The following is a 24,096-nucleotide window of genomic DNA, read 5'->3' as shown; positions in this document are numbered from 1 at the left end:
CACTGGCCCTTGACTTCAGAGTATTGTAGTTTCACCATTTAGTTCTTATGCAATTTCAGTGCATGGGATTAAACTAAGCAGACTGATGACTAATAAGGAGTCACCGTTTTTGGCAAATGGATTATTTTCAAAGTCCAGTTTTATGGTTATTGGGAAAATTTTTAATACAGCTGAGTTCTTTTGGAGGTCGTAAAGATCAATATCTCTTTCTTACTTTATATCGAAAACTCCCCGAGTGAGGCACTCATCCCCACAACCGAATCCGTTGCTTCTTGTATTTCTTTAATCTTGATCTTGTTTGAAAGGAGCTTTATCCAGAGCACAATTTCTTCATTCATAACTAAATTTCTTTCAGACATTAAGACAGCTAATATGCAATTATATAATTAAAAGTCTTCTTTCATCTGGATTTTACTAAATCTATAACTGTTTTAGCCAGTAAAAGCAAATTATATTTTGGCCTCTAAAACGGATTTATATACTTTGAACATCTTTTGGGATGTATTTGCCCTTGAATTATGAGATAGAAAATACTTTCTGTGACTGGATCTGTTAATACCTGTGGAGGAAGCATCTGGTACCCTTGTTCTTGGGCTGGTGTTCATTCTACTGGCTGGAGTCACATTCAGAATTAAAGTGGGGATAAAAAGAGGGTTTTTTCCCCACCAAATGCCTTAGTCCTATTTTTATATAGCATATGATTATTTCTAACTATAAAAGTAGATATGATTATTGTGGAAGATTTGGGAACCACAGGAAAATGCAAAGAAAATAAAAATTATTCTATCCTTATTCTGTTATCTCTAATTAGCAACTATACACAAATGTTGACTTTTTTCATTCTAGTCTTTTTTCTAGGTATAGATACTTTTAAACAAAATTGAGATCATATGGAACAAATCATCTTATAGTCTGCATTCCCAATGAACACTGCTTAAAAACATTTTCTCATTTTATTAAATATCTTACAGATTTTAAAAACTTTATCCATTGCTGAATATTTATATTTTAAAATTGCTTAAAATGTTATTACTTTAATAGAAAACTTCTTTGTACATATCTTTATGTATATCTTGGACTTTTTTTTACAGATAACTTTAATCTTTTAAAAATTTATTGGTTTCAAGGAATGACAAGTAATTCAGTTTCTCCTCTCTAGCAATTCTGGCTAAGTCCTCTTGTCTGCAAGAATTGTATCTTTATAACACCATCATGTTGGTCTGTCTGGAATGGTGCAGTAACACTTCATTTATCTAACAACACCATTACGGAACTTCTCATAAATAAATTTTTCACGTAACTGAAACACCCTTAAAAGTGTCCATACTAGGTTATTGTAAAGTATGTGAATGTGATTCTTTCTAAAATTAAATTACATATGTTGCTATCCTCTTTAACATAATGAAAGTATTTGAAAATCATAATTTAACCCCTCTGGTCTAAATCACAAGCGTCCTGGGACTTCCTTTGGTGGTCCAGTGGTTAAGACGCAGCGCTTTCACTGCATGGGGCTGGGTTCGATCCCTGGTCGGGGAACTAAGATCCCATAAGCCATGTGGCATGGCCAAAAAAACCCCGAAACACAAAACAAAACACACAACACACAAGCATCCTTGTAAACACTAGTTATTATACAGTGAGTTCTGCTAAAATGCAATATATGTGTTTCTAAAAACCACCATGCTATGCAGTAAATCCCCCAGTGCTTAAGGGAAAAGTAGGATCAGGGACATAACACTCAAAAACCTTTATCAATGAGGCAGCCCAGCACTGGAGCCTACCTGGGCTCTTTGGTGGGGCTGATGGCAGACTCTGGGAGGGCTCACGCCAAGGAGTACTTCCCAGAACTTCTGCTGCCAGTGTCCTTGTCCCCATGGTGAGACACAGTCACTGCCCGCCTCTGCAGGAGACCCTCCAACACTAGCAGGTTACCTGCACCACTCGTAGAGCCATTTGTGAGGAAAGCCTGTCACATGGCCCTGCCGACCTGGCCACAGCTGACTGAATCACAGGGGACACGGGTTCAAGCCCTGGTCCGGGAAGATCCCACATGCCGCAGAGCAACTAAGCCCATGCGCCACAACTACTGAGCCTGCGCTCTAGAGCCCACAAGCCACAACTACTGAGCCCACGTGCCACAACTACTGAAGCCTGCGCACCTAGAGCCTGTGCTCTGCAACAAGAGAAGCCACCGCAATGAGAAGCCTGCACACCTCAACAAAGAGTAGCCCCTTTCGCCACAACTAGAGAAAGCCACGCACAGCAACGAAGACCCAACACAGCCAAAAATAAATTAAAAAAAAAACCTTTATCAGTGACACATTAAAAAAAAGTAACATGGGAACTGAATAAAAATCGGAGCACAGTTTTACACATATTAGTTGGCCAAGAAGTAAATAGATAAAAAGTGCACTAAATATGGCATTTTACCTTGAGAAAGTCGTGACATTTCCTGTGGACTGAGGCCCTGGAAGGGTTGCAGTTTATGCGTCACTGTGAAGTGGTGGAAAGAGGGTTACCTGAAATCAGAAGGAAAGTTGGGGCACCCAGCTTGGAGGGCTGTGGCTCGGCACATGTCGGGGGGACTGAGATCACCAACAGATATTTGAGGCGTGGGTTTTGTGCCTTTTGTGTATCCTTAGACAGCTGGGTTCCACCCCGTGCAATCTTCTGCTATTACCTAATGTTTCTTGCAGTGAAATCATACCTAAACAAATGTGAAAATGAAGTTACGCTCAAGTTGCTCCCTACTGTATCAACCTTGGAGCAAACACGAGTGTTATAGGAGAACTGAGTGTACTATGTGGCACCAGGGTGATGTCTAGGGGATATTTCTGCTTGTCTCTATCCTAAATGGAGTTAATACATGTAAAAACACTTAGAGAAGAACATGGCTTGCGAGTGGATACTGTGTAAGTGTAACAGTAACATTGTAACAGTAATAGTAACTCTAAACTGTAACAGTAACAATGACAGTAATAATAAATGATGACTATTGATGCCTGTGGGATTCTGACTGCCTACCGTGGCAGTGCTTCCTGCCTCCTCCTAAAGGACCTATTTCTCAATCTCTTATGGCTTTTAAATGAATTTATCACGCTTCTTAGAATTACATCTAATGTGCGGCCCAGTGTGGGAGAGGCTGACAGGTGCACAGACTTTAGGTTATGGTGTACCTGTGGCATCTGTTATACCTACTTAAACTCGTTTATCTTATGAATGATGTATTACCTATGTATTCGTTCACAGCATTGTTGGGGGAAGTAACTTATGTTTTAAGTGAGATTATCATCATGCAGAATTTTCGAATTTTCTGTTTTATTAGAAAAAAATTGGGACTTCCCTGTTGGCGCAGTGGTTAAGAATCTGCCTGCCAATGTAGGGAACGTGGGTTCAAGCCCTGGTCCGGGAAGATTCCACATGCCTCGGAGCAACTAAGCCCGTGCGCCACAACTACTGAGCCTGTACTCTAGAGCCCTTCGGCCACAACTACTGAGCCTGCGTGCCACAGTTACTGAAGCCCGTGCACCTAGAGCCTGTGCTCCACAACAAGAGAAGCCACCACAGTGAGAAGCCCGTGCACCGCAACGAAGAGTAGCCCCTGCTCACTGCAACTCTAGAGAAAGCCCGCGCAGAGCAACAGAGACCCAGTGCAGCCAAAATAAATAAATTTATTTTTTAAAAAAAGTTAACACGCCTCTCTCTTCTCATTCCCACCTTCAAAAGTGAAGTGTGCTTCAATGGATACATCTGAAGGGCATTTACAAGTTGTTGATGAATTTCTTTAAGTTGTTATTGTTCACTTCTATTTACAACTGCTTCTGTGTTTGTGAGATAAGCTCATCTTTGGAAGGTGAGGCAAGCAAGTGTGATTTCGGAAGACCTTCCCTCCCAAGTCACAGTATAATTAGAAGTCCACATCCTCCCTAAGTTGCTTTTTAGAACTCCCTGAGAAGGACATTTTTATCGTGAACGGTTGCCAACAAGCCTTGCTGATTCCGGCTTTAGTAACTTTAATTAGATGACAGATCAAAACACCATCTAGATTTAGCAAGTCTTGTTAGTATTGTTCTGAAAGAAAAGAAGCTAATATAGCTCATCATTTAGATATTCCAATGAAATCTGTATTTTAATTATGCAGAGACTGTGAATAGCAATGGGGTGTTTTGATTTTTAATTTCTAATCTGACTTTGAATGTTAACTTTTTGTCTCTACACAATTTCTAGATATATTCGGGCTGCCTGACCTCATTGAGTGATTGCTATTAATTAACAAGACTTTGTGGGAAAAGGGAAATTGCCTTCTGAGCTTTGTACCAAAGACCTGGGAAAAGTAAGTAATTTTCTAATTTGCTTTTTAAAAATTTTGTTACATTTCTCTCAGAAAGTTAACAGTTTGTCTGTGGCTTTTCTACTTCCTTTCTTTCCTGGCTTTGTAAGTTTTATATGCTCTTACAGACTTGAAACATGGAAAGGGACTCAGGAGACCTTTAAAAAAAATAAAACAACGTTTCAGGAGATTAGGATGACTTTCTGCAATGTGCCATTTCTTTGTGATTTCATAAACTGAGTCCTCAGGGTTGTGATAAAACCTTTATTAGGTGTTCAGTAGATGAATTAAACTCTAAAGGTAAGACAGTGTAATATGGTGTGACGGAAAAGTGAGTCCAGTTTTCTGAGCTTCAGGAGTTTTAGACTTTTAGATAAGCTCTTTGGTTCTGAATTTTTTAGAATAAGAATGTAATCCATTTGGTTCTTTTCTTGTCTGGAAAGGAAAATAAAATGTGGAATCACTTGTTCAATAAGTCCCTCATGTAGCTTGGTTTTGGAAGAATTGATGCATCTGTCAGTTTTATTGTTTTATAACTTTTTCGAGAAACTCTGAGATAGTTTAATTGAGAAACCTGTGTGAATGGCTTGACTATCTTGTAGAAGAAATTGTTCGGCGCCATAAAGTTCAGTTTATTTCCCTGATCTTTTTGAAGAGAAAGGTAAAATGGGCCCTAAAAGTAATACAGTCTACTTTTTTGTAGATAGTACTTGGAAATGTGAGTGGCCCATAGGAATGTAAGCGAAACAACACACATACACAATCACACGCATTCACACACACCTCCTTTCTGGTGTATTCCAGAAGCAATATCATTGACAGTAGGAACTGTTTGCTCATTAAATCACTAGATAGTTTTCTAAACTTTGTATTCTTTGTGTATTGCAGCTCCTCTACATTTCTGACAGTACAAATGAGATAGTTGAAACATTCCTAAAACAAAACAAGACAGAAAAGAACTATACTCTAGAAGTTCCATAGAAGCATTAAACAGTAAGATCAGATTTTATTGTTATATTGTTTGTAGTGTAAATTTATTTAGAACTAAATTGTGTGTTATTTGAAATAATTTTAATAAGGTAAGGGTCTTTAATTATGAAGCTGTTTTGAAGTTAAATAAGATGTACTGAAAAAATATTACATACACACACGGAGTATACACACACCACAAAAACAGTTTCTGAGAGCCATCAAGTCTCTGCTAAAATATAAATCCAATGAAAGCAAGGACTTCGAAAATTTTCTCCAAAAACATTTTTTTTTTGTTACAGTGAAACATTTGCAGTAGTGAAATACTATTGTCAGTGGAATTAAAAAAAAATGATAGCAATATATTTAGTTGAATTTTTTAGCCTTGTATTCACATATTAACCTTAAAATAAAGGATATTTATTCCATCCTGGAAGGATATTTGAAAGAGGATTATGTTGGAAGTCACCAGTCTGTCCACAGAAGTAGAACGAAAAGAGCAAAAGATTAATTCTCTGGCCATTAGGATCTCAATATTTGCAGTGGTGTTTAGATTGGAAATACAACTTAGCCCCAGAAAGTGAGCTACTTAAACTGCCTTTCAAATAATTTAGCATTTCTTTAAAATTTAATATAGTCCCTGGTGAAATATTTTTCGTCCATTACACCAAAATATTCCCTTTGTGATATTGCTGTAAAAGTTAGTTTTCCATTTTGTAGAAGCAAGGCATCAGTAGGACTTTTGATCAGCACAGTAAGCTAAAGACAGTCCCTGTGTTACCAAAGGGACTATGGCAGAAGGATCCCTGCTTACTGAAACTGATGTCATAGGTGAAAATTTATATGCACAGAAGGATGTTCACAGTTGACTTTTAAGTTAAAAAGAAGGTGGTTATAATGCGTAAGTATGCTCTGTATAAATCTAGTGCTGAAGAACTAGTTATATGGAAGTAAACATTAAGGGAGAGGGCGGAGTGGGGGGAGATAGAGGGAAGTCCCTTCTGAAATTTACAAAAGTCACAGGTGAATGTTTCTGACAGTACTTTGAAAACTGTAAGGGGTACTTAAATGAATTGGTGACTTATTTTGGGGGAAGTTAGTGCAATTTTAGGGAAAATTCAGAACCCTAAACAACCACCACACTTCCTTTTTTTTTTTTTTTTTTTTTTTTTTGCTGTACGTGGGCCTCTCACTGTTGTGGCCTCTCCCGTTGCGGAGCACAGGCTTCGGACGCGCAGACTCAGTGGCCATGGCTCACAGGCCCAGCCGCTCCATGGCACGTGGAGTCTTCCCGGACCGGGCACGAACCCGTGACCCCTGGATTGGCAGGCGGACTCTTAACCAGTGCGCCACCAGGGAAGACCCCACACTTCCTTTTAACTCCCAGTTTCCTCTACTTTTAGTTTTTTCTTAATCACAAATATGTTTTCAAAGACTTCCTTGTTTCAAGTGTTTTATTTAATTGTTTGAAGTAGGTTTGTGGAAACTTGAGTCTATAATATTGACAAAATGTGGATGCACTTTTGAAAAATTAGCCATGGATTATTTTAAAAGAAGTAGAAAATAGCTTGTATTTTATTATCCTGTTTAATACATATTTATGTTTATTTTTATGTTAATACTATCAGAGTAGTATATGCTACAAATTATTTGGTATCCTTTCTTTTCCACTTAATAAATAATGAATTCCCATGCTAATAAATATTTGTCTAAATATCATTTTTAGTGAAAGAGAAACAGTTGAATCTTAGCTTTTTGTTTAATTTTAGGTGATCTTGGCTTTCAGTTAGAAGGGAGTATAAGTATGTGAAATATATGGTGTGGGTTTTTCATCTGTGAGCAGAGAATAGACTAGGATTCACCTTCTACAATCTCTACTGTGTTTACTGTAACCAGACATGTTCTGAACAGGAGGCTTGTGGGACTAAATATGTGTTCAAAATGGTAAATGTCACTGTTTGACAGGTACTGTGTATAAAGCTTGTGTCTTCTTTGGTCCCTTTGTTATATTACAAGAGTGCAGGTGACATCTTCCTCCCGCTTAGCTGTCTTCATCAATATTTCTGTGCCTAAGGAAGGATTCTACCCATGTATTTCTTCCTCCCAAGAAGCTCTTAATATCTCAGATGAGGTGATGGGTACAGAAGGAACGTTTCATAGACTTTGGAATATAATTTATTGGAGCAAATTGAAATCCAAATTAATTGGAGATGCAAAATGTATTGTAGACCTTTGCATGCCTTCTCAATTTTAGGTTCATTTATTGAGCCAGCATTTTTTGCACAACTACCATGTGCCAGGCACTGTGTTAGGAGCTCCTTATACAGAGATGAATGAGATATGCTCTTGCTTTCAGGGAACTTAATTTGAGTTTCAAATTCAGATTCAAATAACATGTATTCAGTGTGTATCATGTGATATTCTGGATATATTCAAATGAGGCGTTTGACTACTAACATTCAGTAATGATATTCATTGACCCACCCCTTCCAAAATAAATCATGAATAGAATTTTCTAATCCTTAAGGGTTTTTTTTTCATTATATTTTCCTGAACTTTTGGTACCTGCTACTGCTTGTTAAGTTAAATTAGCAAATAGGAAAAAAAAAGTTAATGAATAACAAGCATTTAATCAATAAACTTAGAAAAATGATTTAAAAAACATGTGTGTATATATTTGTACACACGTGTACACACACACACAATATTTGGGAAGCAGTATGTATATAATGCAGTTGTAATTTCTCCTAGTAGAATAATTCTTGGTTCATGTGGTACAGTTAAATATACCAAGATTTCTGATATTCTGCCCTTAGACTGGCTCCGCTGTCTGAACAAGTGTGGAAGTCATAGCAGTGAGTTACTAGATTGTCACAGTAATTCTTAGGGTAGGGATTATTGAAACTCGGGGGAAAGTAACTCTCCAGCATTCACACAGCTAGAAAAGGTTTGAGTTAGGATTCTAACTGTGATCCATCTAACTTTAAAGCCCATGAGGTATCCGTCTGACTCTGGTGAGCTTGTAGGGAAGATGGATTCACAAATGCTGTGGGCCTGCTGAGGAAGGGGCGGTGTTTTCCCAAGGAATCAGGAGTCTGTGTGGCATTGGGCATGTTCCCCATTTTCTCAAAGTCCATCTCTTCATCTTTAAAGAAGAGTTGGTAGTAGGATCTAGCAGGGCATTGGACCAGAGCAATTAAGGAGCATTGGTAAGAGAAGTAGCTAGGCATGTGAGTTGGAGAAATAATAGGTCTGGGACTGGAAGCCACTGCTAGCAATTAACCCTGGGAGTGTGCTGGGATTTGTAGTAAGAGTTTTACATATTTCGTCTTATTTAATCCTATATATCAGTTCTGAGAGGTAGGTGTTATCGCCCCATTATAAAGATTGTGAAACTGAGGCTCAGTGAGGTTAAATAACTTGTCTAATGTCACATAGCTAGGGAGTGGAGTGGTCAACATTTGAACTCAGGTCTGTATGACTCTCATGTTTATACTCTTAACCACTGTGCTATGATCAGAAGTAATCCTTTCTGTGTGTCAAACTCCCTTAATACCCTACTTCAGTCTCTCTGATAGTATATTCTGCTTTTATCTTTTATTGTTTTTAACTTGAATTGGGTTATAGTTATTTACATAATGTTTAATAGACTGTAAGGTCTTGAGGCCTGGGATCCAGTCTCATTCACTTTTTTTTTTTTGTCTTTCATAACTCTTTGCTCAATAAAATTTGCATTGATAAGATGAATAATCTCTAAGATATTTTGTCCCTTGAAATTCAGTGTTTTAAAATTATATATGTAAAGCTTCTGTTGAAGTTATATCAAGTGTTACTTAAATGGGGGTAATTGGATTTTAGTTTGATATTTGTTTATTTATTTATCTATTTAGTTGTTTGATATCTAGATTGATCTCTAAAGTTTCAGGAAATTCCTAATTGCCACTTTATCTTGTGACTTGCTGTCCAAAACTGAAGCTGAGACTAAAATGCACTTCTCGTAAGCCCTTTTGGAGGCTGTAAAGCTGTGCTTGCTGCTTCATTGCTATGGCAGGTATAAAACTGTCTTAAATGATATTTTTGAGTCCATAAAAAATACTACACCATCATTCATGCAGGTAAGGACCTCAGTTTGTGAAAATACGTGGAGCCCTTGTGTTGACGGTTACTCCTGTTGGTCCTGGCTGGTTTCAGATTTAGACAACAAACAGAAGTACTTTTCTGGTTCAGGGCATATTATGGGAGACCGTTCAGGTCAGTCTGCCTAGGTTTGCACCCTAGTTTCTTGGTTTATGAGCTCTGTGACTCATGACAAGAAAGCATCTGTGAAAGGAAGATGGATAAGAAAACAGGTTGTTATAATAGGTTCATGTACTTGGTTCACTGGGAATTTAGGGAAGAAATATCCGTATTCAGACGGGAGCCACTTTTGCTCAGACACTCTTTAAAAGGAGGCCCAAACTGTGAGCTCGTAGGACAGAACTTGACGGTTCAGTATTACAGCCCGTGTTTATCCCTAACCCTTTGCTGTTTTTAAACCAGAGTTCACGTTCTCTTGTAATTACTGCATTTATTTTCCTGAACTCTAAGGAGGTAGTTTAGGCTTTGCTTCATGTTCCGTATGCTGGAGAGTAGGAAACGACGTCTTTTAAGAAAATAGAAAATGTTACTCAAGATCAACATTGCCTCTGGGCTTTGAAAAACTCTGGGGTTTCTTTCATCTTCCAAGAGAGCTGTGAGGAAGGAAAGCAAACCCTGGGGAAGTTTCATAGCTTGTCTCTGCCGCTGTTACTGGAAAAGGGGAAAGTAAGGGCCCGTAAATAGCTGTCACGGTCGCAGTTGATGGCAGGTTCAGGTGTGCTAGCAATAAAGCACAGGGAGCTGCTTATTCCCACGGCTGCTGCTCGGCCTGACAGCAGGAGAATGGGTCTCAGAACGTGGCTCTACAGTGGAAACAAAGTGTCCCGTCCATCGCAGGCATACATTTCATAAATTTCAAGTTGCACAAAGATTCATGACGTTATTCCCTTTTGAGGTTTAATATCTTCGATTGCTAACAAGTTGGGTAAAAATACTCTTCAGCCTCCGTCTTATTCTTGTAGTTTTTGATTGCTTAGTTTTGCACTTTGAAGGAAGGGCAGACTTGGCCTGTACCTTCTTGATGGTGAAAAGCAGGAGCTATCAATAAATGCTGAATTTAAAAACCATTTCCAGGGTTACCTCCCCCTACTAAGTGACCCTTGCAAAAAAGCTTTAGTCTGCCTTAAGCTGGTAATCCCTTAATACATGGATACCCTGGTGGGGAAAATAAAATCGGATTGTATACCTTTCCCTTTTACTTGTGCACTAATTGTTATTCTCCTGCATTTAAAAGCAGGTGTTAAACTCTCCCTTTGATGTTCCACAGCAGACAGACTCCAGTTGTGTGTTACCACTTCTGATGCTTATCTGTTGTTAAATGAAGATCAGCTTTGGCAAATTACAGTTTGATGGTTACATTTTGACCTGGAGCCACAGAACAGAATGGCATTTTATTCTTTCATCTGACATACATTTAGCGGGTTCCTGCCTGGCCCTTGACATAAACTGTTTTCAAATCTCACAAATACCGCAAAAACCTAGCAAACTTGATAGTGCTAGCTCTATTTTATAGGTAAGAAAAATAAGGCATAGAGAATGATTAGAAAACTTGTCCAGGGTTACATTGCTATTAGGTGGCTGGGATTTGATATGGGGTTTTTGGCTGACTCCAAAGCTGTTACTGTGGTGGGGAGGCGGGGGAGGGAGTGGGGAGACTGCCTTTTGAGAGAGGAGTTGATCAATGGAGCAAAGATCTTGAGGTGTTGACATAAAAAAAAGTCATTAACCATGAGCCCGTCATTCATTCATTTATTCAACAGATATTTATTGAGTGTCTATTTTGTGCTAGACACTCTGCACGGTGCTGGAAATTCAGTGGTGGGCAAGACATAATCCTTCACCAGCTTCAAGGAGGAAAAAGGTGTGCAAGAAAGAGTGTTCCCCTCCAAAAGCTGCCGTGTCTTGGTTAGGAGAGCAGAAGAGCTTTTATAAAGTTTTTTTAAGATGTGGGAATTTTGACGCCTTAATGAAAGTTGTTTAGTTTATTCTTCTTTTATATCAATGTATATACTGTACTAAATTATCTACAAATAAATAGAGAGGTGACTTCACTAGGAAACTTGGCAACTGTACTCCTTGGTTGGGCTGCTTAGGACATGCAGAAATGGAGGCTGGGGTGAAATGGTATTGAGTTTTTGTTGTTTTTTTTTTTTAATTTATTTGGTTGCGCCGGGTCTTAGTTGCGCCTCACGGGCTCCTTAGTTGCAGCTCACTGGCTCCTTAGTTGTGGCATGTGAACTCTCAGTTGCGGCAGGCATGTGGGATCTAGTTCCCTGACCAGGCATTGAACACGAGACCCCCGCATTGAGGGCGTGGAGTCTTAACCACTGCACCACCAGGGAAGTCCCCTGTGTTGAGTTTTAAACGAAGAGTGGTGAATAAAAATTTGAACAATGAGCTGGCAAGGACTGAATCTAATTCAGTTTTGGGATCCCCATTTTATGTAGGAGGACTTAGCACAGTGCCTGGTATGTAGCAAGTTCCTAGGAATTCTGGTTTATTGGTTCAGTGATGAGACATAAAATAAGGAAGAGAGAGGAAAGGAAGCTTGTGGGTTGTGGGGTGTGGGTGGGAGATAAGGTAACATCGAGGAGGAGTGTGTGGGTAGCCGTAAAATAAACCGATAAATAAATAAGGAGAGCACACGACATATGACAGACTTGATTCATATGTACAAACCCTTTTAATATCCAACGTGGGAAGGAGCTGTGTTTATGTAATCTGGAAATGCCATTGCGTTTGGGTGCCTGAGAGAGAATGCAACTTTCTCTTGACCTTCTGATTGGACTCTTCTGACTTTCTATTCACACATGAACCCACTCTGCCCTCTTTCCCACCATGAACCTTATTTCACTTTTTTGAGACTTTCGGCTTTTAAGCACGGTGTTTGGTTCTTTAATAAGTAGGGTGGCAATGTGTGTCAGTTTGCTGGGACAGTCCTGACTGTGCCTGTTGCTATTTTTGATAATGCCCCCTTTCAGAACCAAGTGTTCTGGTTTGGATGATAAATTAAATGGCCACCCTACTAATAAGGGAATTTGGTGACATTCTGTATCATTAAAAAAAATAATCTTTACAGCATTCAGATTACTTTGATGAATTACCTTAATGTGGATGTAGTACCTGTAAAATTTCGAAGCAGACTAGTGTCTGATGTCTTATAATAAGTAGGAAGAAGAGAAAATGAGCGGTACCTGAAAAGATTCAGATGTAGAGAGATATAAGCCAATTTCAACAAGAACTTTAATTACAACTAATGACTGGCATAGCCTATGAGAAAGGGCATTTAAAGACTGTCCTGATGATGGGCAGTGTTGAGGGAATCTAGCATCTTTTGAGATAATCTTGTCTTGATTGCTCGTTTTTATTTAGAGTTTCAGTGTTTCCACAGCAGTGGTAATTTAATTCAGATGTGCTTTCATTTGTTCTCTAAGTAGAAAGTAGAGGAAATAATTTCTTAGAACAGAGGTTTTGTCAGAGGTTTAAATAAATGACCGGAGGGGAAGTTGTTGAATTCAAACTTTTTCCTTAAATCTGTTAAATTGTGTCTTTTGTAATAATAGTAATAATATTTTAATAGTAATAATATTTTAATAGTAATAATATTTTAATCAAGTGAGATTCACATAGGAATTCAGTGCACATTAATAGAATATATGCTGGGGCTTTTCTCTTAATAAACAGGGTTAAATTGGTTTTATAGTTCACATGGATTTGAAGACATGAACTAGTATTTTGTCATACAGATATATGTAAAAGCTTTTTAGGTGTTCAGGTAATGCTTGACAATAATTGCAGCATGAGAGTTGGGTAGGATTAAAATCATGCTTATTAGACCAGTCTTTTCCATATTAATATTGATATTTTATGAGATAATGATGCATTTACCTTCAAGTCCCATAGTTTCTTGTTCCCTGCAATGTTATCTTTCATAGGAGGGTGGATTTCCAGAGTAGAGGGACTGTTTCTATACAATCTTAAAATTGTTTTGGAATAAAATTCTGGCTCTGCCTCAGGCTATCTGTGGGTGAGTTCTTTCTCTGAGCCTCGGTTTTCTAGCCTATAAAGTGGGAATAATGGTATCTATTGCTTAGAGTTTATTAATATAGTGTTTATTCATTCCTGCATCTGTGATAAGCACTAACGAAAAGGTTAATGTTCTCCAAGGCTTAGGAATCAATAGCAGAAACTGAGATGGAGAGACATGTATTATTGTTGGAAGGATGAGACTCAAAAAGTTGACAACCAGATTCTGGCCAATCAGAATGGATGCTGACTATAAACATTGGACAGTCATCACGGTGCTCACCTACTGAATATCATCCTGTGTTATTGGTATCAGGAAATCTGTTTAACCTGTGATGATTTGCAAGAAACCCATTGTGTCTCCTAGTTATAAACTAATGCTTCCTCTTCTGAGGTGATTGGGAAAGGACACCATCTTCATATGATGAGGTGAACCTAGCTCTCATGCCAGGATTCCTGTCCCAAGGTTCCCTTTTCTTTGGGGACCTTGCTAATCATTGCTGCCAGCACTGTGATAGCTCTGCTATCCCACTCTGCTTTCCTATTTCCCACTCCATCCTTAGCTTGGAAACATGTCCTTAATTCCCTGTAGTAGATAAAAGTTGAGTTTATGACCTTCAGCAAAACCCTGAGAGTCCCGTAAAATTGCTACTAGATATGGCATACTGAGACCCATCCTCACTGGACCCTTACAAGGCTACCTCTCTGGCCTAGACCACCAGCCCCCTCTCCCAGAAGGGACTATCAGCATATTTAGTTGTAGAGGCCAGGCATCAAATAGATTAAGGTCCTGGAAGAGGGAAGATTTCTGCCAGGTCTTTCCTTCCTAGTTTTCATTTCTTATGTCAGGCTCTGCCTCTTCCCAGAGTAATTGACACTGGGAAGTCCACCTCTCACAGGGCAGATCCTAACCGCTTACCCCAGGGATGGGACAATAACCACAGCTATCAAAAAATTCAGAATCAGGGGCTTCCCTGGTGGCACAGTGGTTGAGAGTCCGCCTGCCGATGCAGGGGACACGGGTTCGTGCCCCGGTCCAGGAAGATCCCACATGCCGCGGAGCGGCTGGGCCCGTGAGCCATGGCCGCTGAGCCTGTGCGTCTGGAGCCTGTGCTCCGCAACGGGAGAGGCCACAACAGTGAGAGGCCCGCGTACCGCAAAAAAAACAAAAAAAAACTACAAGAGATAAGTGTTGGTGAGGATGTGGAGAAAAGGAGCTCTTATGCACTGTTGGTGGGATCGTAAAATCGTGCAGCCACTATGGAAGACAGTATGGAGGTTCTTCTAAAAATTAAAAATAGAACTACCATAAGATCCAGCAATTCCGCTTGTGGGTATATGTCTGAAGGAAATGAAATCACTATCTAGAAGAGATATATTTGTTCCCCCATGTTCATTACAGCATTGTTTACAATAGCCAAGACATGCAAGTATCCGTCACCAGCTGAATGGATAAAGAAACTGTGGCATATATATCCAGTGGACTATTATTCAGACATCAAAAAGAAGAAAATGCTGCCATTTGCAACAACATGGATGGACCTTGAAGGCATTATGTTAAGTGAAATAAGTCACACAGAGAAAGAAATATACTGTATGATCTCACCTATGTGTACAATCTAAAAAAATCCTGAATTTACAGAAACAAAGAACAGATTGGTGGTTGTCTGAGGTGAGGGGTTTGTGGGTGGGAGAGGTAGTCAAAAGGAACAAACTTCCAGTTATAAGATAAATAAGTCATGGGGATGTAATGTGCCGCGTGGTGACTGTAGTTAACAATACTGTACCGTACATTTGAAAGTTGCTAAGAGAGTAGATCCTAAGAGTTCTCATCACAAGAGAAAAAAATTTTTAACTATACATGGTGATGAATGTTAACTAACTTACTGTGGTGACCATTTAGTCATAAATACACATGTCAAGTCATTATATTGTACACCTTAAACTAATACAATGTTATATGTCAGTTATAGCTCAATAAAACTGGAAAGAAAAAGAAATCATTTTGTGGGGAGATTTTTTCTGCCAACAGACTAAGGTGGTACTCCCGACCTGAAGCTCAGGAGTTTTATTAGGGAAGATGGAGAAACACTGGGAACCTAGATTCTAGTCCCGGTTTTGCTAACTGCTAGTTGTGTGACCTTGAGTTACATAGGTACCCCTTCCTGGGGTCCTCATTTTCTTATCCATAAAATGATTTTCACATGTAATATGATTTTAAAGGTCTTTGTCAATCAGAAATTCTATGCATCTATAATAACTCCTAAAAATGCACCGTACAGGGCTTCCCTGGTGGCGCAGTGGTTGAGAGTCCGCCTGTTGATGCAGGGGACATGGGTTCGTGTCCTGGTCCGGGAAGATCCCACATGCCGCGGAGCAGCTGGGCCCGTGAGCCATGGCCGCTGAGCCTGCGCATCCAGAGCCTGTGCTCCGCAACGGGAGAGGCCACAACAGTAAGAGGCCCGCGTACTGCAAAAAAAAAAAAAAAAAAAAAAATGCACAGTACCATTTTTGAACAAATTGAACCTCTCTGTATCTGATGATGGTGATTACCTTCCTTGACACTGCCCTGGTTTGTGACTGTAGCTGTTTTGTGGAGACCCAAGGTATCTGTTGCTGGAAAAGGCCTTTCTACCCATTATCTGATATTATACTATTCCGTTGGTATGCTTTTCAAGTGCAGTGGCAGAACAGGCTCACCAAGTCTCCCCTGTGATTGTCTCGTGCAAAAAGTTATGGATTTGGTCCATTGTCAGCCTGAATGTTAGTGATGATGCCACCCTATTTTAAACGTTGAATCCTCTGTATGTCTGAATGGTAGCTTTCAATTCGCAATGTTCAATATATTACTTTATAGGTTGATTAATTATTATTAATGTCTGTTGGTAACTTGGAGCAATTCACCCTTAAAATTTACTGAAAGAGAGAATATGTGCGGACTTCACAATTGCAGAAATGTCTTTGGGGTTTTGATAAGGATTCCATTGAATATGTGTATCTCTTTGGGTAGTATTGACATCCTAACAATATTAAGTCTTCCAATCTATGAATGCAGGATATCGTTCCATTTATTTGACTTTTCTTGAATTTCTTTCAGCCACATTTTGCAGTTTTCAGTGTATAAGCCTTTTGCCTCCTTGGTTAAGCTTATTCCTAAGTATTTTATTCTTTTTTGATTCTGTTATAAATAGAATTATCTTTAGTCTTCATTTTGGATTGTTCATGGTTAATGTATAGAAATGCAACTGATTTTTGTGTGTTAATTTTATATCCTGTAACTTTGCTGAATTTGCTTATTCTACCTTTTTTTTTTTCTTTTTCTGGAATCTTTAGTGTTTTCTACATCTGTGATGGGTTTTCATGTCATCTGTGAACAGAAATAATTTTACTTCTTCCTTTCCAATTTGGATGCTTTTTATTTCTTTTTCTTACCTAATTGCTCTGGGTAGGGCTTCCCGTACTATATTGAACAGAAGTGGCAAGAGTGAGCATTCTTGCCTAGTTCTTGATCTTAATGGAATAGCTTTCAGCCTTTTCCATTATTGAGTATATTGTTAGCTGTGGGTTTTTCATATAAGGCCTTTATTTTGTTGAAGTAGTTTCCTTCTATTCCTAATTTGTTGAGTGTTTTTTATCATGAAAGAGTATTGAATTTTTCAGGTTTATTTTCTGCATCAATTGAGATGATCAGGTGATATTTTTTTCCTTCATTCTTTTAATGTGGTGTATTACATTGCTTGATTTTCATATGTTGAACCATCTTTGCATTTCGGCAATAAATGCCACTTTTAATATGCTGTTGCATTCTGTTTGCTAGTATTTTGCTGAGGATTTTTCCATCAGTATTCATAAGGGATAATGGTCTGTAGGGGTTTGTCTGTTTGTTTTATGTAGAAAACTTTCGTTGGTATTAGTGTAATGCTATAGCTTCATAGAATGAATTTGGAAGTGTTTCCCCCTCTTTCATTTTTTTAGGAGGACTTGAGAAGGATTCTTCTTTTTTAAATGTTTGATAGAACTTACTGGTAAAGCCATCTGGTCCTAGGCTTTTCTTTCTGAGATTACTGATCAGTTTTGTTATTAGTTATAGGTCTGATTTTCTTTCTTCATAGTTCCATCTTGGTAGGTGTTTTTAGAAACGTACCCATTTCATCTAGGTTGTCAAATTTGTTACCATACAGTTGTTCATAGTACTCTTTTATAATCCCTTTTATATCTTTACAATTGGTAGTAATGTTCTCTTTTTTATTTCTGATGTTAGTTATTTGAGTCTTCTTCCCTTTTTTTTAGTCTAATTAAAGGTTTGTCAATTTTGTTGGACTTTTTAAAGAACCAGACTCTTGGCTTTGTTGATTTTTCCCAGAGGTTGGCTTTTATGACTTTTATTCATTCTTACAGTAAGCAAACTGATGTTTATATTAGTTTAGTATTAGACTTCTGTATTTTGTTTTTGTTATTTGGCAATGAGTAAGACCCCTTTGCCTTTACATATGTAGATGTATGAAGGGTTTAAATAATCGGTGCTTTTAAAATAATGCACTTGACATTTTTTCTTCTTGGGTGATATTTTTGTCTCATTGCTCATTGTAGTTTGTTCTTACAGTTGGTTGCATTGTTGTGGTTACTCTCTCAGGGATAGTTAAGGTGGTGTCCCGTGATTTGGTTTCCAACTGGAAAGTTCCTTACATTTTCTTCATGTTAAACTGCTAAAAGTTCAGGTGAGATTAATTCATTTCCATTATTATTTTAAGTAAAAAGCCAATTATTTATAGAAATGCGTGAACTTAGGGAGGAAAGCTTAGAGGACTGGGTAGAAAATTACAAATTTTAACTCTGTTTTTGTGAACCATGATGCTTCATTCACTGATGTGGACTTACTGCTTCTTCCCATCTTACTCCTCCATGCAAAAATTTTGAGGTTACCAAAATTCAGTCAGTGGCCCTCTCTGTGATTATAAACCAACAGGAAGCTTCAGTATTACTTTCAAGGGAATGCCACTCAAAGCAATTCATTTCATAGCCCCCACCCTACCCCGAGCTAAAAAATCTTGTCCAGGCCTGTTGGCTTACCTTAATTACTTCTTCTCTCTTTTTTTTTTTAATTAATTAATTATTAATTTTTGGCTGCATTGGGTCTTTGTTGCTGCGCACTGGCTTTCTCTAGTTATGGCGAGCGGGGGCTACTCTTCATTGCGGTGCGCAGGCTTCTCGTTGTGGTGGCTTCTCTTGTTGCAGAGCACAAGCTCTAAGTGTGCGGGCTTCAGTAGTTGTGGCTTGCGGGCTTCAGTAGTTGTGGCTTGCAGGCTCTAGAGCGCAGGCTCAGTAGTTGTGGCGTACGGGCTTAGCTGCTCTGCGGCATGTGGGATCTTCCCAGACCAGGGCTCGAACCCGTGTCCCCTGCATTGGCAGGTGGATTCCCAACCACTGTGGCACTAGGGAAACCCTTAATTACTTCTTGGTAGTCCATTTATTCAATCCATTTGGACCAAGTATATTTGATCTCAGGGGTATGATGAAGACTTGACTTCTGTTGTGTGATGTCCTTGTTTCTCTCATTATCCCAATCTTTATATAGACTTATTTGTGAGTCAAATAATTTATTTTGATAAGAGATTTCTATCACTTTCCTCATAGATTTGTTAGTTTCTTGTTATCTAGAAATCACTTTTATTTCACCAATAAAATAGTTTCTTGTACAGTTGCTTTATTCTGTTTATTCTTTTTTCTGTCTCATTGATTCTAAGACATACATCTTTCACATTTTAATATTCGTGAAATTTGATGTATGTTGCCATTGCTGACATCTTGTAACTATTCTTGGCAGCACTTTTGTTTTTATTCTTAGCACATAAAATAGTGGTGTAGCTTCCAGTAGCACTTAGATTTGATGAAATAAGTTTCTATTAATAATCATTGTAACAATTACTGTTAGACACGTAATGTTGAAATGCTACTTTTGCAAGAATCTGTAATGGCAATATAACAGTTTTACCATAGGAGCTATAAATGACGATATAAATATCAAGTATTACAAAAAGTTTAGAGTGGGAAAATCACCTATAAGCTCCAAATCTATTTACTTAAACAAGTATTTTTGTGTGTATTTCATTCCAGTCTTTTTTAACATATGTATATATTTTTATTTGGTTGTAGTTGTAGTATACATCTTATGTTGACCCCTTCTTTTTTTATTATTGTTACATCTTAATTTCCTCTGTTGCAGGCCTTCATGTTTGTCATTTTTGTTTTTGTTTTTTTTTTTTGCGGTATGCGGGCCTCTCACTGCTGAGGCCTCTCCCGCCGCGGAGCACAGGCTCCGGACGCGCAGGCCCAGCGGGCATGGCCCACGGGCCCAGCCGCTCCGCGGCACGTGGGATCCTCCCGGACCGGGGCACGAACCCGCGTCCCCTGCATCGGCAGGCGGACTCCCAACCACTGCGCCACCAGGGAAGCCCCATGTTTGTCATTTTTAATGGTTCCATAATCTATCCAGTCTTTGACCGTAGTAAAACAGCACATTGCCCAATTGTTGAAAATTCAGAATATTGCCATTTTTCCTATGATGAGTAATGCTTCAGTGAACACCTCTTTTGCGTATTTTTTGATTCTTAATTTTGACCATTTTCTTAGTAAAATATAACTTTGTAGAAGCCTCCTGAACTTTGTTTTATTGTCAAGAATCAATCTTTGTATTCAGATAAATCACCAAATAAATAGCTACTATTTTAGTGCCGTTCATTCATTCATCATCAGTATATTGGACTATTCTGTGTTCAGTGGTGCCAAGAGCTAAGTATTAAAAGTTCAGTAGGGCACACCTCTGACCTGTAATATCTCATAGTCCAGTGGGAGACTCAGACTGGTCAAAAATAAATACAGCAATATGAGTGATGTTGGAAAGATATGGTAAAGTTTCTTAGTTGCATGAAGTTGACTTTGACAGTATTGTTGATTGGTATCCTTTATGATATAAGAGGTGTGGACGTATTCATGTCACATAAAATCTTTTAAGTGTGTATAATAGGCTTAATAATATGACAGAAATTGGTCTCAGTTGACCTATCCAACCTCTTGTCCTTCACATTTAAATCTTTCTGGGGGGCTTGTGATCCAGTGTTCATCAGTGTTCCATGTGTCATGTTTCTGCAATGTGCTAAGTTCCCTGTTGCCAGTAGGTGTGTCACATGCCGCATTCCTGTTCCACACCTACTACAAACTGCTGTGCTTGTAGTAAATGTTGAAGGATTGGTGTTCATTTGACTTGCTTTCAGTTACTACTTTTTCAAGTGAGCGATACTATTTCACCATTTTATAGTTTCCTTAGAACTTCATTGACTGTCAGTTTACATTGTGTGATATTGGTGAAACCAATGCCATTTTAGTTACATCTTGTCATTTGTTTAAAAAATTTAGATGAAGAAGGTGTTTGAGAGATTATATACTGATATAGAGATTCTTATAGTAAAAGTTAAAAAAAAATCTGCTACTTATGATGGTTGGAAGCAGAACCTATGCAGAATGAAACAAAACCCCTCAGTGTGAATTTCTGAATGATGTCTTAAGCCATTGGAGAGGGGAGAAAAACAAAGAAATATTTCTATATACCTAAATATTAATTCAGGCTTTGGATATAGTGAGTCTGTTTTGGAAATAGCTTTTAGGGTTTCACCATTTTGAAATTCAGTAACTAGCTGTGAATTTGCCTCCTTTATACTTGTGTATCAGAAACTGAGCCTTATTTTAAAATTTCTCACAAAAGTAGTCTTGGAAAAAGCTTTTGAGACTGATTTCTTGGGATCCCCCCACCTTTTCATTTCTGAAACCTAAGTAGCAAAATCAAAACCTGTGCTTTGTTCTGTACAGAGCTAAAATCAAACCTGTGCTTTGTTCTGTACAGAGCTAAAATCAAACCTGTGCTTTGTTCTGTACAGAGCTAAAATCAAACCTGTGCTTTGTTCTGTACAGAGCTGTGGTGATTAGATTGCATATTTACTTTGACACACACGCATGTTGCTGTGTGGAATCACTGTCCATTGTAATCTCCAAATGAAACAGGGAGCTGGGGGCGGGGTGGTGATCTGGGATTAACTGAGATGAATTTATCTCAGCTTTTCAAAACACTGTGTGAGCACAATATAATTCACCTGGACAACTGTGGAATAAAGCTCTTGTTTTAGTGGCCATTAGATATTTTATAAAAACTGACAGCACAGGAGAAGAATATATGGTAAAGATGCTTTGGCAGTTGATAGAATTTGAAGTAGCATTTACATCACCAACTGAAATACAATTAATTTTTTTTCCAAAGTGATTTATATAGCCTGACTTGTGTGACTGAGGGATTGATCTCTTGGCAAGTCTTTATGAAATAACACCACAGGAGGGGAAATTATGTGCGTACATCAGGCTTTGCATTTACTTTGTTAGCCTTCTTTACAGAGTGCGTATAATCTTGTTCAGTATGACTAACAAAAACTGTAGCTGTACTTTGTCATGAAAGACTTCCTCAGTTTCCAGAAACAATGGGCATCACAGAGAGAGGCTTTCTTTCTTTCCATCCACATTTCTATTAATGTCCTGATTGCACTTTACTCTTTTATGAAGCCCTTTTGGTCACATCAACAGTTTGTTCTAATCTATCTATCTTAACTTCCAGCTTCGTCTGCAAAATTTGTGTGGTTAGCCCAACACACATGCAGATAAATTGCCTAGGGTTCAGCTTTCTCAGTCTTGGAACTAAATATGCTGCAGTAGGCTGAGCTGATGGATGTAGCTTTTCAGCAATATTGATGTTTCTACGGCTGAATATAAATCTTTGGATGCCTTGGTTTGCATTTTCATATTCATGTGCAGTTCTTGACCACTGGTTTTCAGATAGCTTCAGCTCTCAGAAAGCTCTGTGTTAAGTAGAAAGACAAAGAAAATTGTTCTTCCTCACCCACTGCTCTTCTGCCCACTCACAACAGTGAGAATCGTTAGCACAAGTCTTTTGCCAAATGTGAGTAGTGACAACTCCCAGTTCACAAACTGATTACGTTCTCGTGGCTTGTTCTCAAGTCAGTTAGTGGTTTTGAACTTGGAATGTGTTTTCTAATGGGAGAAAAGAATTCAAAGAATAGATGAGCCCGCTAAAACTTTTAACCCATAACATTCCAGCGGTATAGTTTTATTTGTACTTTAAAACCTAACCTTCCCCCATGTTTCCCTGTGGAAAAATGTCCTTGATTCTGCTTTGGTATCACAAGGAACATAAATGTTTCATTCTTAACTTCAAGACATGGCCACCTATCTCCCCCTGCGTATCCTGGGGCAATGTATCAGGCAGGGTTCTGAGACAGAAGCAATGGAGACTGGCTGAATGCTTTACGCAGAGAAGTAATTTATGGAGAAGATGCTGTTGGGTGGTTTCTAGAACTGCTAAAAGTTAGGAAAAGGTCAGGAGCAATTAGAGACTACACAGCCAGGTTCATAGCCAAGGTCATATGCTATGATTAGTTCTATGCAGGGTGGACCCTGTCACTGAACACAGGATCATGCTGGTTCACACTGACCACACCAATGGGACCAGACACTTGCTACCAACTCTGTCACCTCAGCCTCGGCTGCCTCTGGGCACTAGATGTTGTTGCCATTGCCCTCACCCACAACAAGTTCCTTCTGCCCCTGTTTCCAGCTTTAGATGCAGGTTGGGCCAAGACTAGGTCCCATGCCTTAGCTGCAAGGGAGTCTGGCAAGGTGAGTGTCCAGCCATTTTTGTCTCTATGTTGAAAGGTGTGTCTCTCATCAATACTCATATGATGAGAAATTTCCCAAATACAAGAAGGGGGTTCAGATGCTGAATAGTCTCCATCTTTCTTCCCTCTATAAGGACCAATCTTCACTATAAGAAACCACCATCTGGGCTCTGGTAGATGGGGAGCGGCCAACATGTTTATCTGTTTGAAGCTGTAGTTGACCACTCTATGATAACAGAGATGGCGGATTCCCTCTTGTGCACTGGTATCCAGGGACCCTTTCATCACGTGTTAACTAAGGCTAGAGGTGTCACTTGACAATTTAGGTATAATTGACCTCTCACGGTGTGCTCCTTACTACTTTAAGATAAAATGCATTAAATGGAATTTTAACAATTTGATTAACTAGGAGGAGCAGATTAAGATTTATCTTTTTTTTTAATTTATAGTATAAAATGAAACTTCACATTATCAGTTTGTCTTAGATGATTTATAGATGGTTTATATATTTTATTCATAAATTTCTACCCTCTTAAAAATGTTTTTTTATTTGCAGTAATACATATATGTAGCTTACAAGTTGCTGCCTGCTTATTTGCATCATCATTTCCCATTTCTCAGAGGCAACTACTTTCAATTCAGTGAGCTCTTCTTCTGATATTTACTTCCATGTAGCTAATTATCTTTATAATGATGTTTCTTGAAATTTTTTTTTCTTTTCTAGACATTAAACATTGAATTTCTATTAAGGAATATAAGGGGTTAGCTCTCTTTTACACTCCCTCCCTTAAATACCTGCCTCTCATTCTCTGAGATAGTATATATCTCGATTTATTTTCACCATAAATATTTTTCACAGCTGAGTTATGCAGTGTACTGTGATTTTATTTTCTTTCTTGT

General features: G+C 38.5%; 1 protein-coding gene across 29 annotated transcripts in view; it reads left to right on the top strand.

The window, feature by feature from the left end:
* The window catches only part of APBB2 (amyloid beta precursor protein binding family B member 2), a 373,983-nt gene that overhangs the window by 106,282 nt on the left and 243,605 nt on the right, over window positions 1–24,096 (top strand). For 23 of the 29 annotated variants that reach the window (XM_067735799.1, XM_067735790.1, XM_067735794.1 and 20 more), the window contains one exon: window positions 4,228–4,333. The gene's annotated coding sequence lies outside the window, so the exon portion shown is untranslated. Of the gene's footprint in view, window positions 1–4,227; window positions 4,334–5,218; window positions 5,324–11,196; window positions 11,298–24,096 lie in introns of all 29 variants that reach the window. The other 6 variants (XM_067735797.1, XM_067735796.1, XM_067735788.1 and 3 more) reach the window with 3 other exon arrangements.

The sequence above is a fragment of the Pseudorca crassidens genome, chromosome 4, assembly GCF_039906515.1.
Source record: "Pseudorca crassidens isolate mPseCra1 chromosome 4, mPseCra1.hap1, whole genome shotgun sequence".
Lineage (NCBI taxonomy): Eukaryota > Metazoa > Chordata > Mammalia > Artiodactyla > Delphinidae > Pseudorca > Pseudorca crassidens.
This window is presented reverse-complemented; position numbering and strand designations above follow the sequence as displayed.